This window comes from Sebastes umbrosus, chromosome 3 (genome assembly GCF_015220745.1).
Source record: "Sebastes umbrosus isolate fSebUmb1 chromosome 3, fSebUmb1.pri, whole genome shotgun sequence".
Classification (NCBI taxonomy): Eukaryota; Metazoa; Chordata; class Actinopteri; order Perciformes; family Sebastidae; genus Sebastes; species Sebastes umbrosus.
The window spans coordinates 13,939,221-13,965,626 of record NC_051271.1 but is presented as its reverse complement, the minus strand read 5'-3'; the positions used below and the strand labels follow the sequence as shown (position 1 = coordinate 13,965,626).

Here is a 26,406-nt window from a genome sequence, read left to right as displayed (position 1 = left end):
CAACCCTTGTTGGAAGAAGCTCAAATCACAGCTTTGGCAATACGTAGAGTCATAGACTAAGTTTATAAATCATTACAATAAAAGGTATTCAACCATACAATCAAAATTAAGAGCACTAATATCATCAAAAGCTAATTGGGATATAAAAATATAAGCCCAGATACCACAAATGTAGTATCTTCCAAGATGTTCATTGCTATACTGTACAGCTGCTCAAAGGAAATATGAAGCTTTATTCTTGGAAAATATGTTCAAGGCTGTAATTGTCTTGACCATTGGAGGACTGTATGAAGTTGAGTGGTATTGTCCTGTTTGTTGCAGCTACATGTTGTGTAGTAAACACATGTGGCTCTGGAATGTACAGTCCTCTTAAGGCTAAAAATACCACAAACACATCATATTAAAGCCTCCTTAAATAATGTATATAGGAATGAAAAAAAGAGGGAGAATTGGAGCAGAGAAAGTAAAAGATACATGAATTGGTAAAGTAGTGTAACCAGCAGGAAATCGAGCTAAAAGCGCGCTATTCCTAAAATAGTGGGCGCATGCCCCATTGAGCTCACTGCGTCCAGTCTGAAAACATTTTCATAATAAAGTATACAACTATCTCCCTTAAAACAAGTGCATAGACACATGCAGGCTGCAGCTTAGTTGAAACATAAACCAGACAGGAATTACTGTACACATGTTAATTAGAACTGCACTTTGAACAAAGACAAAAGCCGTCCCGACTGCAAACAGGGACGTATTCTGTCAACAATCCGACTCTATTCTCCAGATGTCTTCGGCGTGTTTGAGGAATTACAGTATATGAATATTTTGAGCGGTGTTGTTTATTTGGAAACGAGGTGAAAGAGAGGGGAAAAAACAGAGACGGATCCAGAAGCAGCCGCGCAAAAACAGACAGAATAGTTTTCCATAGTAAATGAACCGCGTTCATTTAGAAGTGAGACAAATCCCAGTGGTCAGGACATCTTGATTAATGATTGAACTTGTATCCTGCTGGTTTAATTATGTCAAGTTTGGCTGTGACCTGCCTCATGTAGGCTATACCTAAGGGGAGATATCAAGGTTCTGCATATAATCAACTTGATGAGGAAAAAGAAATAACTTTCAGTGTAATCAACATTTTACATAACATCAACAAATTTAGTTCTCTGTGGGCATTGCTTCCTCAAAACAAGCCTGAAACTAATATTCAAATGCACGTTGTTTGAATGTTTGTATCAGTCGAGCCGTCAACATTCCCTCTTCAGTAACGCTACGACTGTCTCATTCCCCTCGTCCCCCTAGGTTTGCGCTACTTGACATCCCATTGCTTTCCCCCCTGTCTGTTTTTTGCCTTGATACGTTTGCTCAAAAAGTGAAACAGCAAAAGCAGACAAAATGATGACCCGATTCACAGCAGTTTCAATGGAACAGCAATCTTTTTTTTTTTTTTTTCCTTTTGCCCGGCTCAGACATATTTGCCATGACATGTCTGGAAACGAAAATAAGAGAGTGACTCCATCCATTGTCTGCATCTAGGTTTTGTTACCATGACAACTGCTTAGACACTATATCATAAAACACTAAGACAAAAGCTGCTTTTTTGTTCATTTTCTCGGGCGCACTTAAGTACCAAGTGGAGGTCACACATCTTTGAATAAATGAAGAACGGCTGTGCTATTTGATGAGCATATGAAAAGACAATCAGCGAAACTATGTACTCTAAACTAATGTGATCCTCAGCAGTGATGCTCATGATACTGAAGGTGTGATATAGCTTGTATTCAAAGCTGTGTAGGTTAAATTATGAGCGTGTGCCCGAATGTTTATTAATGTAGCAGATGCACATAGACAGAGTCATAAATCATACAGTACAGTAGCATAATAAGGCCAACAAGGCTCCCCGCCTGCCCAGGTAATGGTAGTTGGAGCGCTGCCCAGTCTCTCTGGCATTACACTGCCAGTGTGGACCGACAGTAAGCTGCAGGGGAGCTTTGGGTGGGGGTGGTTTTGGGTCGGAAACAAGGTTTGGCACGACACACTAGACAGAGACAATATTTCACTGTATTGGGTGATGGCATGGGGATATTGGAACGTTTCCTTTGACCCTTTGATCTCAACAACACGAGACAAAAAATGTGTATTTGGCTTAAAATGTCAGTTATGATTGAATATTTATATCAGAAAGGTCCTTGGTTTTTCAGCTGCTATACTCAGAAAGATGTTTTTGTTTTATTAAATTACATCTTCAGCCCTGTTTTTTTTTTTAAAAACATCATTCCCCATCTACTCCAAAATGACAAACTGCTCTTAAGGCACCCACCCCTCTGAGTTCCCCTGAAGTTAAAGCCATTAAGGCCAGTGAGCAAACTGCATGTCAAATGAAGCTTTTAGTGCAAGTTCAAGCAGCCAGACAATTATCATTCTAATTTCCTAATCACACCGGGTCTGGGCTCCTCAGTTATTATCCACTGAACTCACTGGTTTATGCTAATGAGGTTGTCTGTCAACCAGTCATCACCCTTGCTGAAGGGTATTTAATGACCTCACCTGTTATCACACCTGTCACTTTACCCCCTGCACCGCCGCACCACTAGCAGTGGCATAGACCCATCTATTGTGCCCTATAGGGGGATCTCTGAAATGGCTGAAATTCGAAGGGCTTTATCCTGATACATACTGATTTAATCAACGGGTCAATGCCAAAAATCTTTAAAATATTGAAATGCATTTTATTCAGTTTTGGTGTCTCCCTTGATTTCAGTACAACACTGAATAGAAGCTAAGGCGTGGAAATGTCTCTTCACTGTCTATATTAGGGCTATCGCAAATTAATTTTAACGCCACTAATTTCTTTAAGGCATTAATGCAGTGCAGTTTTAAAGCTAGAGTGAAGATACTAGTATTATATGAAATTAGAAAAAACTAAGGAATCATTGGTAACCTGCCATGTCATCGAGCTTGTCAGGTAGGAGGTTAAATAACGTTGCAAACTTGCGCTAAATTTTGGCGAGAAAAAAACGTCAATACCATTTTCAAAAGTGGTCCCTTGACCTCTCCTGAAGATATGTGAATGAAAATGGGTTCTATGGGTACCCACGAGTCTCCCCTTTACAGACATACCCACTTTATGATAATCACATGCAGTTTGGGGCAAGTCATAGTCAAGTCAGCACACTGACACACTGACAGCTGTTGTTGCCTGTTGGACTTGAGTTTGCCATGTTATGCTTTGTGCATATATGTGTATGCTAAATGTAGTGTCTGTGAGGATTTCTGGACAATATTTGTCATTGTTTTGTGTTGTTAATTGATTTCCAATAATACATATATACATACATTTGAATAAAGCAGCATATTTGTCCACTCTCATGTTGATAAGAGTATTAAATACTTGACAAATCTCCTTTTAAGGTACATTTTGAATAGATCAAATAGCTGTGATTAATCAAGGACAATCATGTGATTATTATTAAACATTTAAATTGAATGACAGCCCTAATTTCAGTACAGCAATCTGTAGCTTAATTGTGGAAATGTCTCTTCACTGTCTATTTCCGTAAATGCATCTGATTGAACGGTGATAGCCTTGAAAAACTAAAAACACTGCTGCCAAACTACGCAATTAACTGAGGATCATTGTATAATGTCAAGACAGCTAGAATTACAACACTATGACAGTCAAACTGCAGGTAAATTGTCACAGGGTCGCTGAGTTCACTAAGCCGCGGTATGCAGGTTTTCGCGTGTCTCATTTAATGATGCACCAGTCTAATGGTAATCAGCAGTGTTGTTATGATCCTGCAGGTGGAAGCTGCCAAACAAGCAGGAGCAAATCCTACAGATGGCAATTTGACAGCATGTGTCCAGTTGTTTCAAAAGAGGACACATACTGGGGGTCATCAGCAAAGGCGCACCTGCCATCTCCCCGACTAATCTTTTTTTGATGTGTTCAGGAGATAGGTGGAATCGATGTTGCTGGAAGTCAGTCTGTTCCGTTACACCTGGGAGTCCAGTTAATATGGAGATAATGACGTCTTGGCAAGTTGCAGAAAACAACAACACATTTCTCAAAAATCATCACAAAAATTGGGACAGGAAGCCAAACTGATGTATGTCGATGTGGGAAACACATTTAAATATATGATTAATGATGGCAAGTGTTTCTGCAAAGGTAAGAGGTAATGATTACATAAGCCCCCCCCCCATTGCAGCCTATATTTAAAATAGAATATATGGATAAAATGTTTGCCATGGGTCCCAATTTAAAGTATCACACACTATTAAGGGGGGTAGGAGCACTTTGTCAGTCATTGTGAAGGAGACAGACACAGATGTACTCATGTGCTTGGGTCTATTTTCGTTTTACACAATATGCATATTATCTGTAACTTTCCTAAAATAATAATAATAATAATCTGTTGTTTTTCTTCAGATGACATTAATTATATAACTAGTAATGTTTTGACAAGAAATAAGTTAACATTTGATGTTTGTTTCTTATAGTTTATTCAGTCGGTAGTCCTAGTAGGTTAAATAGGTTGGTAGGATGAGGGTTCAACTTTATCAAACCACCTTTTTTTTTATTGACGTGGCTGGAATGTAATGTTTCATACTGTCAGCTGCCAGATTTTTCAGACATAAACTACACCCAGGTCTCTCTTCAGCTCCGACCGCCTTCATAATTATTTACATTTATATAAATGTAATTTATGGTGTTGTTGGATTGCTGCTAGAGAGAAAACTGTTTTTAACTGCAGTGAAACTGTTGTTTCTGAAAGGCTGAACGCTAAAAAACATGGACTGAAGCAGAACATTTCATTAGATAAAAACATGTAGGGAATTTTGGAAATAATTACGATCTCTCTTGTTTCAATACATTTTTACTTTTGGACTGAGACAATTACACAGACGGATGGAGCGCCGCGTTGCTTGCTCTGTGTGTGTGTTTGAGAGAGAGGAGGGAAGAGAAGGAGGAAGGTAGGCTAATGTTTCTGTAGGTTTAATATTTATTAGAATGGCATCGTTATGAATGAAACTGCTCGATGCAGCCGTACTAAGTTATATTTTCTTTTGATTTTTGTCAGATGAGCGTGTTCTCTTCTTCGTCTCTGAAGCATTGTCTGTTTTTCTTTTGCCAAATATCTGTCCATCCTGTAAATCTACAGACTGTCTGTCTGAATGACCACCATTGCTACCTTGGATGTATAATGAGCCGATCTGTTTACTGTTGTGCCGTGAAAAATATTCCAACATCAAAATATTAATTGTGCATTACATTTTCTCTGCTCATGCGTACACCCCTCTGTCAAAAAATGCCTCACAGGCATTTACTTGAATCTCTCTGTGAACACAGCCTATATGGTAAATATATCTCAAGACAGACTTATTTAGATCTCAGCAGGGTTTTTTTTTTCCCTAGCCAGTGCTGTTTTTTTTTTATTTTGTAAAAACTATAGCAAGTTGTTGGGTACAAAAAACTTCAGATGTTTACCAGAAGGCAATTAATAGAAGCCTCACAGAAGACAAAAGGTATAACAGCTATTCACTGAGACACTGGTACCAATCTACAGGTTTTATGTCCCTAAGAGAGACTCATTGTTAGGAGTGGCAGTGATTATTATGTTTGCCTTCCGCAGCAAACAAAACAAAAAGTGACGAAGCACAGGGACGACAACCGCACATCAATCAGTCTTTCTGAGCATTCGGCAACAGTGCTCGAGGAGAAGTGGCGATTAACTGACCTCTAGCCCCGGGTTTAGTGAGTCGCTGTTATCCATAAGAGTTTTGTTACAGACAGAAATCTCGCTCTCAGAAGCAATCTCTAAATACCTGTGACAGTGGCCTTCACAGTTTAGCCGCGGCCAAAATGTCACCAAGTGAAAGTACTGATAGTGCTATATACCTGCCAGCCACCTACTACCTTCAAGAGCAGTGAGAAAAGAAAAATATATATATATATATAGTAATGCAATATTTCATTTTCTGTTATCTCATCATCAGGTGTGACAGATATTTTTCTCCAAACCCGCTCGCAAAAGAACACCTGAGTGCTCTTCACACATTAACTAGTGGGAATACATATAAAGTTGTTCCAGAGCTATCCTTTCTTATATGAAGATCTTTATATTACACACTACAGTGACACTATCCCATCAGCCAGGGGGGCCTCTCTGTGCTGGTATTAACTCCAGGCTGTGACTGTCAACACCGTAATGAGAGGGACATTTGAGGGGATTGCATGATCATGGAGTGGAGGGGGGACGTCAGGTATAATGTCCTCCTGCCTCCAGCTGCACAGCTCACGAAACAGGCAGATGTTGAAGCCTGACTCCTTGCACTGTATACTGTATAGGTGCCACAGAAAAGCAGTGCAGAGATAGTGGATGACATGGCAGTTTATTCCTGTGGCCGTGAGACCCAGTGGAGCTGTTGCGAATGAGGAAAAGTAATAGCAAAGCTATAAGAACATGTCGGGAAAACTCAAGGAGATCCCATTTTTTCAAGGACTACAAACTAGCTACCTCCCCATTTTCACAGTAATAGCAACATGCACACATCATCTCCAAAAATAAAAAAAAAAATAATTGAGATATTAACTACAGAGGTTTGGGAGGATAATTATTGTTATCATGGCTCACCTGCTAATCCCCGTTTATTAACCACTGTTTACTGCAGGTATGGAAAAAAGTAAAGGTAATTATAAATCACAGGGATAAAAAGATGCAATTAACATTTAAATGTAGGGTTCTTTGTCCTTCCCTTTGCTCTGTGGGGCTAGCTGAGGAGAAACGGACTTTACTAATTACCCAGCGGGAGCTTGAGTAGACCCTTTCATTGGCTCTGTAGCAGTGAGTCAGACTGACGCCCCTGTGTCTTAATGAAGATTAAGACCATTCACAATACTGCAAGGTGTCTGAATGTCCACAGTGACCAGGGGAAATTACGTTACACAGTAGGCACACCGTGTCTACGTGGCCAGAGGTGTTGCCATGACACCGTGTATCTCCTATTGTGCTATCAGACATGCAGACACACAGTAACAAGGGCTTTTACATTTAGTGCAGCCTGCCGCAGCACAACTGTGTGTTTTACTGATGGACAGTTATGGGATAAGGCATCAAAGATTGATTTATTTCTGTGTATGTTTTACACTTTAAAGGGCCTGTGGGTGAAATATTTGAAAATTATATGCTGAGGGGCGTGAACAAAGGAGCGAATTTATCTTTTTCATATCGAGAGCTGCCACTGCGAATCGCGGACCTTGAAATATTGCTGTCTAAGTTTTTTCACTTTGACACTGCACTGATGTACTGTGCGCACAAATCCCTTCCCCTTCAGTTTATCTGGAATAACTTTATAAACGTCACTATTCTTGTGGACTTTATTTAGCATATTCTCGATGTTCTCTTCGGCCCAGATGTCAAGCAAACATCGGATTTCTGCAGAAGTCCAAGTCAGTCCTCTCCCACTCATATTAACCTGTCGTTGACCTGTGTCCATCTCAACAATGCCCACACTGGCAGCCCAGAATCCCCTGTGTTTTGGTTCACTTCTTGCAACTGGGTCGAATATGTCTCTCGCAAGAGGTCTCGGACCGGTTGTTTTGGTCCGCACCAGAGTACGATTACTGTGTTCACAACTGCCCAAATGAACCACACCAGGGTTTGATTAAAACTGACTAAATGTTGGCTTGTGAAAGCACCTTAAGACGTTCCTTTAAATTTTGCTGGTGCAGCCAGATTTAGTAAATTACTTGTTTAAAAGTAGCTATAGTTACTGAGACCTTAGGAAGGATTTTACACTTTTGGGGCGGCTGTAGCTCAGTGGGTGAGTGGGAGTCCTTTAATTGCAATGTTGGCAGTTCAATCCCCGACTCCTACTGTCTCCATGTCAAAGTGTCCTTGAGCGACACTGAACCCTAAGCTGCTCCCCGAGCGCTTTAGAGCAGCTCACTGCTCCTAAAATGCTTAAGATGGGTTAAATGCAGAGGTCAAATTCCATGTATGTACCGGTATGTATATGGTGATTGTCATAAAGTTTAAGTTTTAAACATAGTGATGGATTTAGGAATTGCTGATGAAACCCAAACCACATTCTCAACTGATTCCATATTAAGAATGATATAAGACAAATACTGCAGTCCAAGATAAACCCCAAATCTATACTACAAAATGATATGCTACATCATATGCTATCAACATTTGTGAATATGAATACTCATTTTCTGAGGGAGACAATTTTTAGAAACTTGTTCCAGTGACAATAATTTCAAGGGCATTTTTTTTAAAGAATATATAAAACACATATTTTATGGAGTTGACACATTTCTAGATCCATTGTTGCGGTGTTAAGTAAAATACATTACTGGATTGTCTCCCAACATGTTAATGAACATCTTTGATGCTATACATCCCTCTTTTCAGAATGTAACCTGCATGTACCAGGCTTGCACTTTATGTATTTATTATGTACTTTTCTCTATGCAGTGTTTTATTTATTCATTAATTAATCAATTAATAATGTGGCCCGTGTGGTCACCACATCTTTATATGAGTTATTTCTTGTATGTTTGCATAATGATCTTGTTAAGCACTTTGTGATGTACATGTATGTCTGTGAAAAGCGCTATATAAATACATTTTATTTACTTTCTTCATTTTTTGCAGACTGCAAGTGCTTGTTGTAACTGAAAGGCTATGTCTTTGTAGTTGGCAAAATGTTCTCAACTATCCTCTAAATAAAGAATTGAAAAAAAAGAAATGTGTAAAACAGTAAATCAAACTGTATTTATTCAGATTTTTTGTTTCTCCTTTGATTTGCTTCTGAGAGTGATACACATGTTCAGTTATTTTCCGCACTGAAGAGAAACTGAGTAAAAACAGGAAAGAACAGAAGTGAGAGGAGAGAGAGGTCTTTGACAGTCATGTTAGAGGAGTCAGGGCTCAAGGTTTTTACTAGCACGCCCCGGGGCGGACTGACTATCTGGAGCACTAGAACTTTTCCTGGTGGGCTGGCAGTGAGAGAGGGAACACAGATGAGAACAGATGAAATCATTTCCGATGCTGTCTGATTCTTCATCTGACAGATTTGTATCACTTTTCATGAGTCTCTTGGTCACGGGACCTTATTTTTCATCACATTCAGCTACTGATGCATGGACAAAATGTCTCCTGGGACCTGTACTACGAAGCAGGATTTGGGGTTAGTGAGGTAACTTCAGGGTTAACCCTTAGTTTTCCGTCCTACGACGGTAGTTCACTCCTTACCGGGGAAGATCACCATGGTAACTTATGCTGAACACCTAACTTGCTCCGGAGCAGGTTATGTTCCAGATAAGAGATCAACTCATATGAAAGCACCGCCTACTGACCAATCAGAGCTCAGTGTGCGAATCGTATGATGATATTACACAAATACGAAGACGTTTAAGTCATAATCCAGGCTAAAAACAACACAGTTTAAACTGCCAAGTGCAGAAAGGACAGCTGGCTTTATGCTGTGGGTGCTTCCCACTTTGAATTATGTTTTTATATTCATATTTTTACTTGCTCTCAAGTCCGTTTCACACGGACGCAGCTGAAAGAAGGCTGAAATAGTCATATATGCCACATTGCTTTCAAAGGGCCTAATCAAATGTAATTATCTCATCCATTATACTTCTGAAAGCTATGTATAGCACTGCCCCATCCAGACGACTATATCTGACTTTTGAGTGTCCCGTTAAATTAATAAGTCAGTTAATTTACGCATTCACACATCAGCAATTTTTCTTTTGCCAGCTGTCCTTCCTGCTCCCGTTCATGTGAATCTGCATCACAGATATGTATGTATCATATATATTTTTAATGTGCATATTCTTCATCCGACTGGCCAACAACACAAATACAGGCCTCAGACTGTCAGCAGAATAACACATCAGATACTTGTGATGCTCCAGCTCGCAAAAGCATCGAGCGGCCCTGTCCAGCACACATAAATATACATATCTCCCATAATTGAAAACCGTGCAGGGACATGGGGACTTAATTTGAATATGAATACAGTTCTCATTTCATTTTCTGCTTCTTCAAATTCTGTCTAGCAAAATGATAACCCCGAACCACACTCACTTCCACCCCTTCAATGGAAATCATTCTGCTCGACATTACCTCCGTCCCTCCCAATGACCCAGCACCCTTCACTCTTTCCCTTTTCTACAAATCAGCTGTTCTCAAATCAGCACTCCACACAATGGCTTCTGACTGCGACCTCACAAAAGCATTGCCTCTATAGAAAAAATCTCGAGGGCCTGTTTCTACTGTATAGGCTGAAGAAAAGCAAAGGGAAGTTTACATACTGTATTTTTCCCAACCTGGGATGTATTGTTATTGTGTTGGTCAATGCAGCTAAAGGTCTGTGTAACATTGTACTCATCCTTGTCATTGTAGATACTAGATAGAAAAAAAACCCGAAAAAGTGCAAACCTCAGACAGATTGTAAACAACTCCAACTTAAACTGAACTATCAACTAAAACTTTATTATATAACTTTATTTAAAGGTGATAAAAAGTTGATCATTCAGTGTCTTAACCCCAATAATCCATTACAACCGTCCTTTGTGCTGCAGAGCCTCTCAGGGTTAAGTCCACAGAATGACCTGAATGTCTGACTTTATTGTGTTTATCATGGGATGTGACCTAACTGAGAGGTCATGCACAAGGAGAAGTCATGCAGACAGTCCAAAAAGGAACAACAGTAAGGTTTTTCTTCGTTGTCGTTGAAATGGTTTTAGGCTTGTATTTTCTGAGTGTTTGATGACAGATACAATGTCATGCTAACATATAGGTAGTAATAATTCTATTAAATTAATACTGTAAGGGGAAAGCTGCATTAACCTTGTCTGAGTATGGTTGCCCTTTATTGAAGTCAGAATAAACAGAAATGTCTAAAATAGTTTTAAAATAACTGTAATTTATTTTGTTTGTTTGTCTGTCCCTTTCTGTTCTTAATGAGAGCAGTAGAACAAGTCATTTTGTTTAGATAAATTTGACAACAATCTTGTGTGTTTATGTTACAGATGCTGAGAAGACCCAACTGTTGTGCTAGAGGTGTAGACTCATTAGTCCATACTTCACTATTACAAGTTTTTTGTCATCACTATTGGTATCATTTTCTTAGAGATTTAGACTTGACTTCTGACTTTTCTATCTTACCTTGGGATTTCAGTTGCAAAACGTGTTATACAACATTCCCCCACCTCAGCAAAGAAATAAAAATACTAGGGCTGTCAAAGTTAACGTGATAATAACACGTTAACGCCACTAATTTCTTTAACGCATTAACAAAATCAATCTTTCGGAGGTCGTAGCGGGCTTAGTTCTAAAGCTAGAGTGAAGACACTGGCATCATATGAAACTATAAACCTTAAGAATCCATTGATACCAACCATGTCATACTAGAGACGTAGGTTAAATAATGTTCAATAATCATGCAATTAATCGCAATTAAATATTTTAATTGATTGATAGCCCTAAAAAATACTTAAAATATATGTTAAATAGAGTATATTTTCTTTCTTTGGCACAGGGAAGTCAAATGTCAGAAGATTGTATTTTAAGTGTTACTAGTGTATGCCATGTGGGATGTGACATTTAAGTGGTGGGATACAGAAATCATATATTTAAAAAAAGAAAAAAGAAAGTATCTGTTCATCACTCGGCCCGTATTCTTCACATCAGAGAACTTACTTCTCCTTCACAATACAGTCGAAGCTGTGAGTGACAGATCAGACGGGTGACAACAGATCAAAAGTGCATGATTGTTTGATCCCTCTGCCCTTCTTTCTTTATTGCATCTCCTGCTCTCCTTTGCTGAATCTAATCTCTGACCAGCAGCATATCCAGCTTTCCTCTTACTCTTTTTGTCTCTTTATCTCTGTTTTGCTATTGGTGCGTGCTATGTCCAATACATGCTGTCTGTTGCTCTTTTATACAGTAATATTGAATTAACCATATGAATTCTGTAGCTTTCTATAACAAATGCCATTTAATTTGATTTTAGGGTGGCTTTTGAGGTTATGCTGTGGAGTTTTTGATCAGTATGGAGCAGTTTTTATGTGGGTCCCTGTTTTGTTTGTCTCCTGCATGCACACAAGGACGCACGTGTGATCGACATAAGACACAGTCCTGCTAATTGTTTTACGCTATTCCACTGATTTAGAGGTGGCTTTACTGCACCAAGCAACACCGCAAGGCACCAGCAAAGAAGACTGCTAGATAGTTAACATGGATATAAACAATGCAAGATTAAAAAATACCTGGAAACACCAGGTTAGCACATATTTTATGAGGAAGGAAAATGCATTCAACGCTTTTGTTAGACCTTAAGGATACACACAATGTGTTATAGTGAGAAACAATGGATGTAAACATAAGTTATGTTTGTGTATAAAAAAAACTCCACAGGGCACATTTAACATCTGCCCACAAACAAAGAATTCAAATCAACCTTCCAACTCTGGCTCATTTATTAATTGTTTGTTTTCATGGGTGCTTATGTGATTCCCTGACGTTCATTTTAGAAGAGCTGTCAGCTTCCTTTACAAATTAAATGCACTTTGATAGAACGGTGAAGAACAAATGTTGAAATAGCACACAGCGAGGCAGCAGCACAGCATGAAACATGGCCATGTCATTTGTACTGCCAGACTGAGCTACCACGACACCTCACTGAACTTTGCATTTAATAGAATTAAGGGTTTGACGCACAGGCAGCACAAAAGACCAAGGCTGGCAGTGAATTTGCAAGTAATATTTTCTACATCACTCGCTTTCTTATTCGCAAAGCATGAAAAGCTTTAGATCAGTGAAACCGCACACTGTTTTCACACAGGGCAGATTACATCATGGTCTTTAACTCAAGACTTGCAGTCATTTGTTTGATGTTCAATCGTTTGTTTGGGTTTCACATGATTTGCTAAATGAGAAGGGATGTATCAGCAGGGCAGCCACTGGTGAATATGCAACTGGGTATTTACCTCTGTGTGGAGAGGCAATGGGGATGGGGAACAGGCAGCCAGGGATCTTGGCAACGAAGGCAGAATCATTTTCAGAAAGTTTCCTATTTAACTGCTGCAGCTTTTGAAGGATACAGAAGAAGCTCGCAACCTTCAGCCAAAACGTATTTGCTCTTGGATGCCACTGAGGCTGACAGTGAGAGAACAACGTGCACACAATGGCGATACATACTGCGGATGCTTTAGTAGGCACCATTACAGTACGAGATTTAAAAGACCGGAACAGGGATAAAGGGAAAAGACGTGGAACTAACAAGATGAAGACATAATGCCAGCAAAGCAGGAGCATGAAAGAGAGCAGTCAATTTCATTGCTGCGAAAGGAAGTCTTGACAATGAAAGCTGTGCTGATGAGAGGAGAGCATTCATCAGACAAAAGCATAACCAAGTTATCATTCAAGGAGTATTTTATCCTCTTCAACTCGTGAGTTGAAAAGAAAATACCTCCTGAACCCGCCGTGTTAAACCTTGAGATGATCAAAACATCAGTTTAATGAGAACTTGACGTCTCGGTAACGGGAGCACCTCTTTGTCCTTCAGGGAGGTTAATGTTTTTTAGTTGTGTTTTCATCTGATGAAGAAGACTGCTTTAAAAATCATATTAAAAATGTTCACACGTTCATATAACTAGGACCAACTTTTAGTCTCAAAATGTATTTTTGTTTTTTTTCTTAAGAGTTGGAAAACAAAAAAACGAACCGGAGGAGAGGAACTGGCTTGGGTTAGGATCTGGGGAAGCTGGGCTCTGGATCATCGCTCCACGCGGATGTACTTACTGCCACAGAACACTACATTATCTCAAAATGACAGCTAAATTGGCCTGCCAACAAAGCTACACTCATCTAAGCAACTTCACTGGTGCATTAGTGCTTCTTCCAAACATAGATCAGGGATACGGGCATCTCTTCCGTTCTGGAAGCCACAGGGGGAAATTAGAGAGTTTCTAAGTGCTGCACTATTCAAACATGCAGTCTTGGCTATTGGTTGGTTTCCCCTTGATGGTTGTGTTTTTTTCCTAGCTGAGCTGCTTAAGTATTTTTCATAACTGCTCAAAGTTGAGGTGAACCGGAAAAAAAATCAAGCCCAGTGCATCAGGGGAATAAAGTAGCACACAATTGATGGTGTGTGATTAATTCAAAGTCAGGACTTCTTGTGGCTGCTTCAACTTCAGCTCCGGTGAAGAGAACTGATTTTTAATAAGCAGACACTATATATATATATATATGTATTAGAGTTGTAAGAAAATATTGAAAAAATAAAATATGTTTTGTGATACTGCATCAATTCTCAAAAACACTGTATCAATTTTTAATTAATAGAGTACATGCAAAGATGAACTCAGTGAATACTTTATTTCATTTGAAAAGATATGCACCCTCTCAGTGTATGTGCCGTCTCAAAGTAGTGTTACGATGCTGGATGTTACAGGGACTGTGATCAGTGCAAATGCAGATCCCACTGTTCTGATTGCATAAAAAAAGTTAACTTTATTTGCACAAATGTTATGCATATGGCAGTGTGTTCTTTATACTATGACATTTTTCTTAAATTTATCTAATAAATAACAATATATCGCCTTGCTTACTGTATATTACTATATTGAATCGTAACCCCTGTATTGTGATATCGCCAGATTCTTGCCAATACACAGCCCTAATGTCTATCCATTAATTTATCTGTTTATCAATTCAGTCAACAATTGACCTTACAGTAAGTCCTTTAACATAACACACTAAAACTTTTAATTGCTTCCTGATCTGGCAACCCAAATTAGTTACTGTAGCTCTTAGCTGAGTATGAATAGCTTCCCTGACTTATCTACAGAACTTACGTCGGTAGTTTAAGTCAGCCAACTCTGACTTGAGGTGTTACTTCCTTAAACTCCTGTGAATTAAATTTCTTGAATGTCTGTAAATCCCTAAGGCGATGGCACTATCTCCAGTCCAAGCTGTTGAGGACTCATCCATCCCCTAACAGCTTGTACACCCCGTCTTTGCCTCGGGTTTATCAGTCTATTAAAAAAAACACTGTCTTGTTTAAATGAATGCTTGCTGGATACCACTAAGCATAATTAAAAAGGTCGCTACATGCTTAGCAGTCGCACCATCCAATGCTGAACGCACATATATGTCAAATTACAGACACCTGGCAGCTAAACTCTGTAGAGGATTTTGATTTCTAGTTTTTTTTTTAGGTTTTCTAAAATGTTTACACCAGTGAATGTTCGTAGAATCGTGTCTAGAGAAAAGAAACTCCTTTGCATTTTCTATACAGTCAGACTTTGAGGTAGGGAGCTAAGCTTAGCAACATGGAGAGTGAAAATCAGACAAGCAGCTCATTTATAATCTTTTGGTTAGGTTTTTTGTCTCAAATCCACCAGGAGTTCCCTGCCAGATATATCCCTTTTGCAGAAAAGCTAGCCTCCATAACAGGACTCTGTGTGCTTGTGTGTGTGTATGCGTGCGCATGGCCGTATTATTGTTCAGAGATAGTGAAAGAGTATGTGTGGGAGGAAACCTTCAAAAAAAAAAAGTAATTTGTCCTTTCTCCTACTCAGAAAATCAACTCCCAAGAGTTTTATGCTGAGAGAGGTCGGAAGTCGCAGCCAATTCACATTGGTTGTTGTTGCCGTTTAATTTATGGTGTGCGTCCATATATGGAGAGAGTGGTTAGAATATATTCTAAACACTCTGTTAATCATTTCTTTCCTTCTAACTGAGAACGTGAGCCAAGAAAAACAGTGTGAATTTTGCTTATAACACGCAATACTAACAGAAATAAATTAAAGCCAACCTCGAAAAAAAAGTCTGGGGGATGCTCTGAGGATGCATTGTTGTGATAAACCATCTGATGTATTATGATAAATGTCCTAAAGTACTTTCACTGTGTTGTGTGCATCATCGAGACATGTAAATGCAAACTGCCAAAGTGCCTTGGCAGAACATCAGTCAGTCTAATCTAACAAGACTAAATCTATAACTGGGGATAAACAAGAAGAGCTGAGTAATTCCAGGAAGCTGCAAACTGAGCATTAAGGAAGACGGGGAGTGAGAGACAGAGGCTGATCACAATGGACCCCGAGGCTATAAGCACCAACTGGAACTAGTATGGATCTCTGAATCCTGTTTACCAATGACCCATCCCACTCCCTCGCCTCTCTCCCATGCCTTATTGCCATCAAGACGAGACAGGCAGTGGCTAATTACTGTACAGCCACAAACAAACCAATAGTTCTCTATCTCCCTGGTCATGTCCCATTACTTCAGCTCACTTCCCCTATTCATATTTCTCTTGACAGGTGCATCTATCCATGGAGAATGAGGCAGCGTTTCAATTGGCAGGGAGAGGATGTCGTAATTTAGAGGTGTACCTCTGGGCTAACGCATGGCTCAGCCAAGGTGAAAATGACGGCGGGAGTGGAGTTTTATTGAACTCAACGGGGTTCTTGTCAATAACGCTGCCACTTTGGCATCGCTGTTCGATGCTGTTATTAATGCTCGGGGTCTGTGCGCATCTGTACACAATTGTGCATCTGTGCATGTTTGTGTCCGACCTTCCCCGGCGCGTATCGGTGGGTGCGACGATTCGGGATGTGCTCTTTTCCTCTCTGCCGGTTTCTCACAGGCAACTGAGGAATGTGTTGAACACCCACATGTTCAAGCGGCGAATCAATGTGAGTCAAGGAGAGAGAAACAAATCGGGGAAGGAGAGACAATGCGGAGGGGAGAAGAGCGGCAGACTCTGCGCGTGTGTCTGAGCAAGCACACGTGTGCCCAGAGAGAGGAAGAGGAAGAAGCGGGAGAGAAAGAAGAGAGAGAGTCTGAAATGAGACAGCAAGGATAGGAGTGCACTGATTGATATAGCAATTACCAAGAAAGCTATCCCTCAGTTAGGAATACATCTACATACATTAGAGCAGGGTTGCTCTCTAGCCAATGTTTCTTCTGAGGTTGGGCTCGGGCGGCATCTCATGCACAAACGGAGCACGCGAAAAGGTCATCACCGGGCAGTCGCTGTGCACACACTAACGATGGAGAGCCTATCTATCGTGCATGTTGCTCATACCACCAGAGAAAGAAATCCATCTTGTTGGCAAGAGAAGAATAAAAACAAAAAGCTCCCCAAAAAGAAAAGCAGAAGTCTATCTTCATATACAAACATATTGCACACAAAAAAGAATCAGCTGATATCTTTGGTGTTTATTGGAATTCCCATCTCAGCTGTAATTCAGGGGGTGTCTCAGTGCATCATCCCATCAACATAAACATGGTCAATTACCTGTCACTGCAAAGATGGACGCATGCAGCATTTCGAAGAAGCGACTTACGCTTTGGAAGCAATGCTTGCCACAGTGAGATTCAAAGGGGCTGGCTGTCATGCACACTTTCCCTGAGCTAGCAAGTAAATCCGGTTATAGTTTGCCTGTAATGTATGCAGAGAGAGGACCGGCGTATGCTTGTGCAGCGTGACTACAGCCCCTGCAATATATAGAGGGGAGTTTTGCATGAAAATACAATGCTGCTACCAAATGGGCTCAGAGTATGCATGTAAGCATTTCAAACACCTCTGTTGGTTCAAGACACATCAGACAATGCGAACAAAGAGAGAAAGGTGGGAGAGAGAGAGAGAGAGGGGAGAGAAGACAGAGAGGTGAGGGGGGAGTGAGAAAGAACGATGCTGTGTAAATAACCCCCTGAAAAAAAAAGAGGAAAGAGGTAGAGGACAAGCAGATGGAAACAAAAAACGTGGTAAAAATGATCCAGTGCGACTTGGATCTCTGCCGCAGGCTCAAAAGCTATGCTCTGCCAGCGCATGCACGTCTGCACTGTGTGTGAATGAAATGTGTGCGCCAGTGCTTGTGTGTGTGTGTGTGCGTGTGCGTGTGTGTGTGTGTGTGTTTGTATACAGTACATCAACTGAGAACCATTCACTGTGTTTTTATGTCAGATAGCTGTAGGTGTACGAGAGTTGTGATGACACAACATGGCTGGGATAGGGAAGAGTACAGCACGGGGCTGCTAACTGTGTCATCCTCTCTTTGCAGGCGCGTGGAAGAGAGGAAAACGTTGCTATCCGGCAGATGTGTGCTGCTGGGGTCAAATTGGGAAGGCTGTATCTGGTGAACTCTAATACTGGATTCTCTTTGACAAAGCTCAACTCAAGGATCTGCATACATCAGACCGCCGCAGCGTCAGAAGATAGCCTCCATCTCATTAATGGCACAAAAACCATACAAGGTGACGCAGGCTCTCTTGCTCTGAGCGGAGAATGAGCCAGACAGAAAATCTCTGTTTCTAAGGACTTGCAGGGAAAAAGGATAAAAATGGAAAAGCTAGAGAGAGAGGGTGGGGAATAAAGAGAGAGAGAGGGAGAGGATGGACAAGTGTTGAAAGTAATTAAACACTGCCATCTACCGGTGATGGTATGAACATATAGACTGTGTGCTTTGGAGTCTGAAGCTTTTTTTGCATTTGAACAGCTGCACCTTTGACCACCTGTTTGCATTGATCCAACCAAAGCATATGTGACACACAAAGGACACAGCGCCGGGCCAAAATTGACATAGTAATAGGAAAAAAATCTTACAAATTCATACAATGGAATAGTACAGCCATGCTCAGAAAGAAGCTAATTTAATTTGCTGGTTGAGAAGAAGGAGCGCTGAGGGTGGGGGTAATCATTTTGATGCAATCACAATTATGTTAAAAGACACCATTCCCATCTTCTCCCCACTCTTCCTGGCTCATCTAATTGAACACGGCAGCAGCAGCAGAGGAATAAAAGGAAAACCCATCTTCACCTATGCTTGTACTGGCAGGGGTTTTCTTAGCTCAGTTACATTAGCCGAGTCATAGTGTATCTTGTATTTCTTCATGAAAAAAAAAGGCTATTAAAGTACTTACTTTGCTGCTGCTCACGAGCTGATGCCTTTATGAAAGACACTTCAAATAAGTGTGAGAGAGCGGGAGAGACCAACAGAGTCACCATTTTTGAAAGGCTGCATCAGGTGCTTCTTGCTTTTGACTGCACAAAGATAAGGTGGCTCAAAGCGGGATAATGGCAGGGAGACAAAGGGAGATCTTTTGCATATTAAAATGTGCTCAGCAGTTAGGAGGTGAGAGGGAGACTATTACAGTCTGTTTCCTGTCTGCATGTAAATGCTCACAGATAGAGAGGAGCCAGAAACAGATCATTCTACATTTGCATGTGGTAAAAAACAAATATATCAATATTTGCTATGATTAATTCATAACTCCACTACTCTATATGTATTCGTTTTCTTTTTAAATCTAATAGAATTGCTACACAGTGTATGTGTGCTGTGACCTAAAAATCTATGCCTGTGTGTTGCTACACTAGTGTGTCTTTACCCACATACCCGTAGGGCCCTGACTCCATCTGTCCTCCCACTGAGCTCAGATCCCCAAATAAAGACTTTCATTCCAACATAACAGGGATTTTCCCGCATAGTGAATTTAAAAAAGTGTCCATCTTCAAATTTTGTCCCGCCTTTTCCAAAACAAGTCACAGTGACCTTGACCTTTGACCACCAAAATCTAATCAGGTCATCCTAGAAAACAAGAAATTCCCTCAAGGCTTTCCTGAGATATCGTGTTCACAAGAATGGGATGGACGTGAGGTCGCAGCGACCTTGACCTTTGACCAGCAAAATCTAAGTTCAAATCTCAGATTATCCTTGAGTCTAAGTGGACGTCTGTGCCAAATTTGGAGAAATTCCCTCCAGGCGTTCCTGATCCGAACGTATAACTGTATAACCCAAAAACATAATGCCTCCGCCCACGGCTGTTGCCAGCGCAGAGGCATAAAAAGAGGTACATTGGTGTAGAAAGAGAGACCTGTCACTATTTTACAACTAACTGTTCAAGTTCAAGTAACAAGAGGACCAAATGTCAACACCGCCATCATCAACTGACTTACTGGCTCAACAACTCATAGTTATATAGTCAATGCTTCCTTTAGGAACAGTAGGCTGATGAGGTCTTGCAAATCTGCAGCCACAAACTTTTAATACATAAATCAATGTTCAGTGGGATGGGCTGTTTGCCATATTTTGAGCCAGGAAAAATCCTCTATCACAATTGTTATCCCTTGAAACCATTGACATTTCCACAGCAAACTAATAGTTTCAGTCCAATATTAGCAACACATTCTCATCCCAACTTGTCACATATTGACGCTTTGCCAGACCTCTAAGAGTCACTTTTCGATCGCAGTAAACACATGCTTAACGTTGTGAATTAAACAAAAACACTTGCTTAAGTTTAGGCAACAAAACCACTATAGTTAGGTTTAGGAAAAAAACGACATGGTTGGGCTTCAAACTCCTACATTTGTACAGTGAAAATGTAACTGAACGTTGTGAACACGGGACACGAACGATCAGCTGATTGTAAAGTGAAAGTGAACCCACCATTCTACCAATCCACTATTCGCTCTCTAAACTAAGTCACCACAGCACTTTCTCTAAGCATTTACTGTTGCTGCAGATGGGTTTACATTGTAGTTAATGGAAAACCCTTGAGCCCGGCACTCAAGGGCACTCAAGGGTGCCTTGTACTGTGGTATCACACACCGACGATCACGACAAAGCGTCGGTATTTGACGCCCTGGGAGTGAGAACAGGCTAATATTAGTGACTGTTAAAATGAAAAGTATTGGTAAAGTGAAATATTATATCATCTTATAAATGATATTCTTACTTTTTTTTACTTTCCCAACATGTACACAGCACTGTGAAAAGAAGCCCTTGAAATATATTTGATGAGGAACTCTTAAAGGTAAAAGGTGGAGGGGGTTCATTCCAAACGACATTGAAATTGAGCGATTTTGAACTGATGCTGACCTCCCCTTTCTCTCTTAATAGATCGTGTACCTCAGTGTCCAAAGTTGACTCATTCCAAACTAATTCTGGGTGTCAGTAAAAAAAAAAAGTACAGATGAGGTCACCCCCTCTTTCTTGTCTTATTCATAAGCTGCCCTTTCAGTCCCGCATCTGTGCCCTGCATTTAAAACTCTTGTCTAACCTTTTCTGTCACGGAACTGTACACGTTCAGGAGCAGTTGAGGCAAGGCGCTCAACATCTTTGCCATTTTCATTTTAGTGGCATATGAGCCTCAATCTTCCTTGAAAAACATACACAGTCCTGAGGATGTTTTCCATAATTATAGATGGAAAAGAATCCACAAAGCAGGCAATCTATATTCTCACTGATTTGTCTGTGTTGGTGTGCTGTTTTTACAGATGATTGCACATTCTTGGCATTGAGATGGAGATGAAAGGTACTCTGTGTTCTTTTTCTTCAGTCTACCCAGAAAGGAATACTTGTTTACAGTGTGATCAGGATTACTTCCTCAGTAAGTGTGAGACTGATGTAAATTATTGTGATCGCTTAGACACACATCTGCATTTTGGTGTGACAAAATGTCCTGTAATGTCTGAGTAAAAGAGGCTGTAAGAGACACTGTGACAGAATAGAGAATGAAGGAGTCAAAACCAATAGTCAAAATGGTGACATCTGTTTGGCAAAGGGAACAACTTATCCACATCCACTCATTTATGCCCATTAATTAAATGAACACCATCATACATAAGCCGATCTCATGGGAAGTAGTCGTTATTTATAAAAAAAATATCTATATTTTATGCGACTATTCATCCCATCTTAAAAAACATATACTGTATTTCCCTTGTATTAACCATTGCAGGCACTGCCTGGTAGTAACGTTACTACCAGTAAAACGTGTGTGGCACGTTCAATTCAACTCTTTTCTGTTAGCGCAGGTGTGTGTGTGTGTGTGTGTGTGTGTGTGTGTGTGTGTGTGTGTGTGTGCGTGTGTGTGTGTGTGTGTGTGTGTGTGTGCCGCTTCCACAAACCCCCGTGCTCCCTCTAAAGGAGGAGGGAGAGTTGGGTACCCGGAGGCGCACAGCAGGCGACCAGCTTGAGGCCGCCGCACTTTGTTTAAGGCTCAGAATGGAGTGCCAGGCCCATTGGCACCAGACCACCCTCCCTGGGCAGACCCCCCGCACCGCCGCGAACGCACCCCGACGTTGTGTCCGCGTGCAAGGTGCGCCGCGCCCCTAGTAGTTTCAGCAGGTAGATCAGCTGTTCCAGCACCTGAGCATATCGTCATTCAAACCCGACAGAAACAAAATACATTTTTGGTATTATTCGATTAATAATCGAATAATTCCCAGTGATTTTCGAATAGTATTTTTGCTTGGAATGCTACAAAATGTTCTTTCTAAATGCCTGATGTTTCCACAGTCAATGAGTAATTGTATTCAATCTCAATAGTTACCAAAATAATAATATGATTTTTGTCATAATCAAGCATCCTTAGTCATGCATGCACCTTTTCATGCAACCAGGCTGTCATACAACAGCTTGTTAACAAAAAATAAACCAAAAAAACTGAAACCAGCTCCAATATTAGAAGCCTTTTTTTCCTGGGTAGTCTGTGTTTATCTGAGACTGTCTGTGCTGTACTCAGGTCTGCCATCCATGCATCCAACCACTGCAGAAGAGTCAAAGAATGAGTAACAGATCAAAGCTGACTTAGGCCAGGGAGCAGCACCCCAAAACAGATAAACGCAATCATCCAACTCTGAACTCCATTACTGAAAACAAAGCAAGCGTGCATGTGAGTGCGCTCGGGTTTGTGTGGATGGAAAGAACAAAAACAAGAGAGAAAGTGAAAGCTGGAAAACACTGTATAACTGCCCCCATTGTATCATTACATTACAACAACATACACCCCACATTATATGCCCCATTGTTTGTATGTGTGCATGTACTTTACCACCAAACAACTTGAAAAAGAACATGCGCAAAAAAACACGCAGCCCAAGCACGGTCATGCACACGCACTAATCCTGCAAGTGCCGTGATGCCTCGTAGCTCAGTATATCAGGTCATTACTATTCTGAGAGGATCTGACCGGTCTGTGTCTCTGTGGTAAGTCAGGAATTAAACATGCACCAGCTTCAGGCGAGCACAGAGGGCTAAGCAAAGGGCAATTTGTCTCATTTAACTGCTGCCTGTCTAACTATCTGCCGAATAGAATCAAATTATGCAGGTCTTTTGTTTTTCTGAAAAGCCGTTCTGTTTTGAGTCGATGTGATTACCACAGGCCACGGCCTGGTGCAGAATAACAGGTTAACAGGTTCAGAAGAAACTAGAATTGTGCTTGTCTCAAAGTGTCTAAGCCCTTAACATAGCATAGCTCTTAGTTGTTTGTCTATTATATCAGAGTCTATGTTTCACCCTACTGGTCTGACATTTCTCCTCATAGCAGCAACATTAAGTCAAAAATAGAAGCTACTTGCAATTTCCAAACATTACCACAAGGGGTCACTCACATACTGTAAACTGGCCACCTCACTGACAGAAAACATCAACAGCACTGTGAAGTACAGCACATTTTTCACAGACTGCATTCATTCCACCATAAAAAAAACAAAAACTGAGTACTGTAGTTAATAAGTGTATACTCTGCAGTGTCTAGGAAGTATATGTCAAAGTGTATACAGTAAGTATGCTACTCTGATTATGGTTAAAACTGAGCTTAAGTTATATAAATATGTGTGAATTCCAACTAGAGTATACAGTATCACATCTTTTAAGAATGTATAAAGATCATGTATTTTGACTGTTTGATAATTGTGTCATTGATCACAACATTACAGTAGTTAGTACATGTGACATTATTTACCTCAAAATAAATACAAATTGAGGTTTGTTCATCATAAAAAAAATGTGTTCCCATCCCATCTCTAATTACAGATGCGATCAGAGTACGATCAGAGTATTTTATAAAAGGTTAACGCCCAGAAAAAACACAGCGAACTAAAAAAAAACAGGCAAAGGGCAGGGTTCGCCACACAGGGCTGTAGTACTTGAGTCCGGTCTCACTTTTTTGAAGTCTTGCACTTGTCTTGGACTCGTGCCTTGTTGGACTCAGAATTGTCTCGGTCTCAGGCTCGGCTTTTGAGACCTGGTCAAGTTCTTCCTATAGTTGCTGATTTCGGATCAGTTGTATGTTGCCCGATTCAAACAATGTTTCCCCCATATGCATTCAACAGCGGCACAGCGCCGCTGCTAAAACTATCCCCAAATGCAATTAGGGCCGCCACGGCAAAGATAAGTTCTATGAGTACAAGAAATGCAAAGAGAGGAAGAGGGATTGACACGGCGCCTGAACGAGAGATGTGACCAGATTACCATAAAAATCATAAAAATGCAGCGCAGTGACGATACAGACATTTTTTTTACACCAGATGTACTGTATATAACGCGGACCTGCTGATGTGCATTCAACCCGCGCTGGACCCGTTCAGTCGCTCTGTCGCTGTTAGTAGAGACTTCAATCTGCATTGTAGTTCACTTCACTGAAAAAGCTGAGAACTGCTCAGTAACACTGGGCTTCATGATGAAAGAAAGGTTTTGTTTGCAGTCTACACTTCTGTCTGCGGTGTGTGTCTGTGTCTCTCTCTCACTATCTCTCACTCTCACATGTCGTGCGCAATAGAGTGTACATCACATGGAATAATGGACTAATGCATATGATAGTAAACAGATATAAAAAGCAAGCCTCTTTCCCACCACAAACAGCCTACTTGAGTACTTCACATACAGCCTGTATCCCAGGAAGAAAGGGGAAAACACAAACACTAAGTTTACACTTTATCAATTGATGGTTGTTTGTTTTAGGAGCTGCTGCAGCACACCTACTTCCTTGTCCATGCTATTTGCATGAATAATAATCTCCATAAATAACTTGAAAAAGAAACTTTAATGAAAATGTCCCTGCTTGTGGATATATTGAGGTCCCCGAGGTAGAAACATCAGTAGCAAATCTCGGATCAAATTCAAGGTTTACTAATGAATGCAACGTTTGACTGTAATGCTCCTCAAACATTAATTATATGCATTGATTAGTTTGATGTTAAAACACAGATCAATATTGTTCATAGATAGATTAGTTCTGTCCATCCTCACTCCTTAAATCAAAATATTAGCATTTGAAAGACACTATTCAGTAGCAGCTCAGTAATATCAAGTAAAAGTGGAGCTAGAAAGGAGCAAAACTGAAGAACAGAGTAAAGTATTTGCTGCCACAGAACCAGGTAAGGTACAGCTGTCTTCAAGTAAGCAGATTGTGTGGCATTTGTCAATATTTAACAATAAAAGTTTGGTTTGTAACAAATAGCCAATCTGATTCTGTTGTCAGATCCCGATGAGATGATTTAGAGAAATGAATAACTATTGATCGCGGTGAGTAAAATCGTCAGTTGCAGTGTGTAGCAAGTCATATAATTTAGTGGAATAAGTCTTAAAAGAGGTAAAACTGCTTCTGCTGCCACGCCTAGACTAGTGGGGAAATTAAATATCACTAAGGTGCAGTGGGTTACAAGAAGCCTCATTTTGTAGCTAAAGAATGGAAAATGCTGCGATATTTGTTGCATCTCTGTAACTCACTGAATCTATCGACCGTGTGTGTCTGATATAAAACAGATTGTTTGTATACTGCGGTATGTTGGGGATCTTAAAATGGAAATGTGCAGCATTAATTTAAGGTTGCTCTGAATGTTACAGCTAAATGTCTTAAATCTACATGCAAACACAATCTGGGTCTCATCAAGCATGACAAAGGCTGAAGCGTTAACTATGCCTGACAAAAATGTATACATAAATCTAAGTACTGCTTTCACCCTGAACCAGTGGTTCTTGGGTGTGTCCCCCAGCGGCCTCAGAGTACTCCTGTTTTTTTATCCTACAAGACACTTTTGCACCCACAACACGTTTTAATGAGGATGTTTGTAATGAACAACGGCAGGGGCTCCAGATCCTGATCCAACATCCAAAACCACCTCAAAGTCCTGACCTGTAGAGACGTGATCACCTAAACAGCAAAAAGCCACCAGCTTTGAACACACCAATATTTCACCATCAATATATAACCACTAGATGGCAGCAGAGAATCACGTCTAAGGAGAAAACTCTGTTTGAGCACAAATGAGTGTCAGAGATAGACAGACAGATAAATAAGTAGTATGTAAATGTATTAATTACAGCTACACTGGCAGCCTTCACAAAGTGGTGCGGAAAAGAACTCCTCCTGATGCACCAGTATTTCTAATTCTTCTTGAGTAAAGTCTTGGAGGCAGGGTTCCCCATATATTATGAGTTATAGTCGGAAAAGGATACGACAGAAGGAGAGCTAGCCATCTTATATATCAGACCTGGAAATGTCAGATCACATTGAAGTGCCTACTGTAAACAAAGCTATATTTTATGTTCAAGAACAGGGTGCTATGATTTATTCATGCAGCATGTGTCAT

General features: G+C 40.4%; 1 protein-coding gene across 15 annotated transcripts in view; it reads right to left on the bottom strand.

Moving 5' to 3' along the window:
* Positions 1–26,406, bottom strand: part of ctnna2 (catenin (cadherin-associated protein), alpha 2) — a 375,732-nt gene that overhangs the window by 275,152 nt on the left and 74,174 nt on the right. The window lies entirely within an intron of this gene.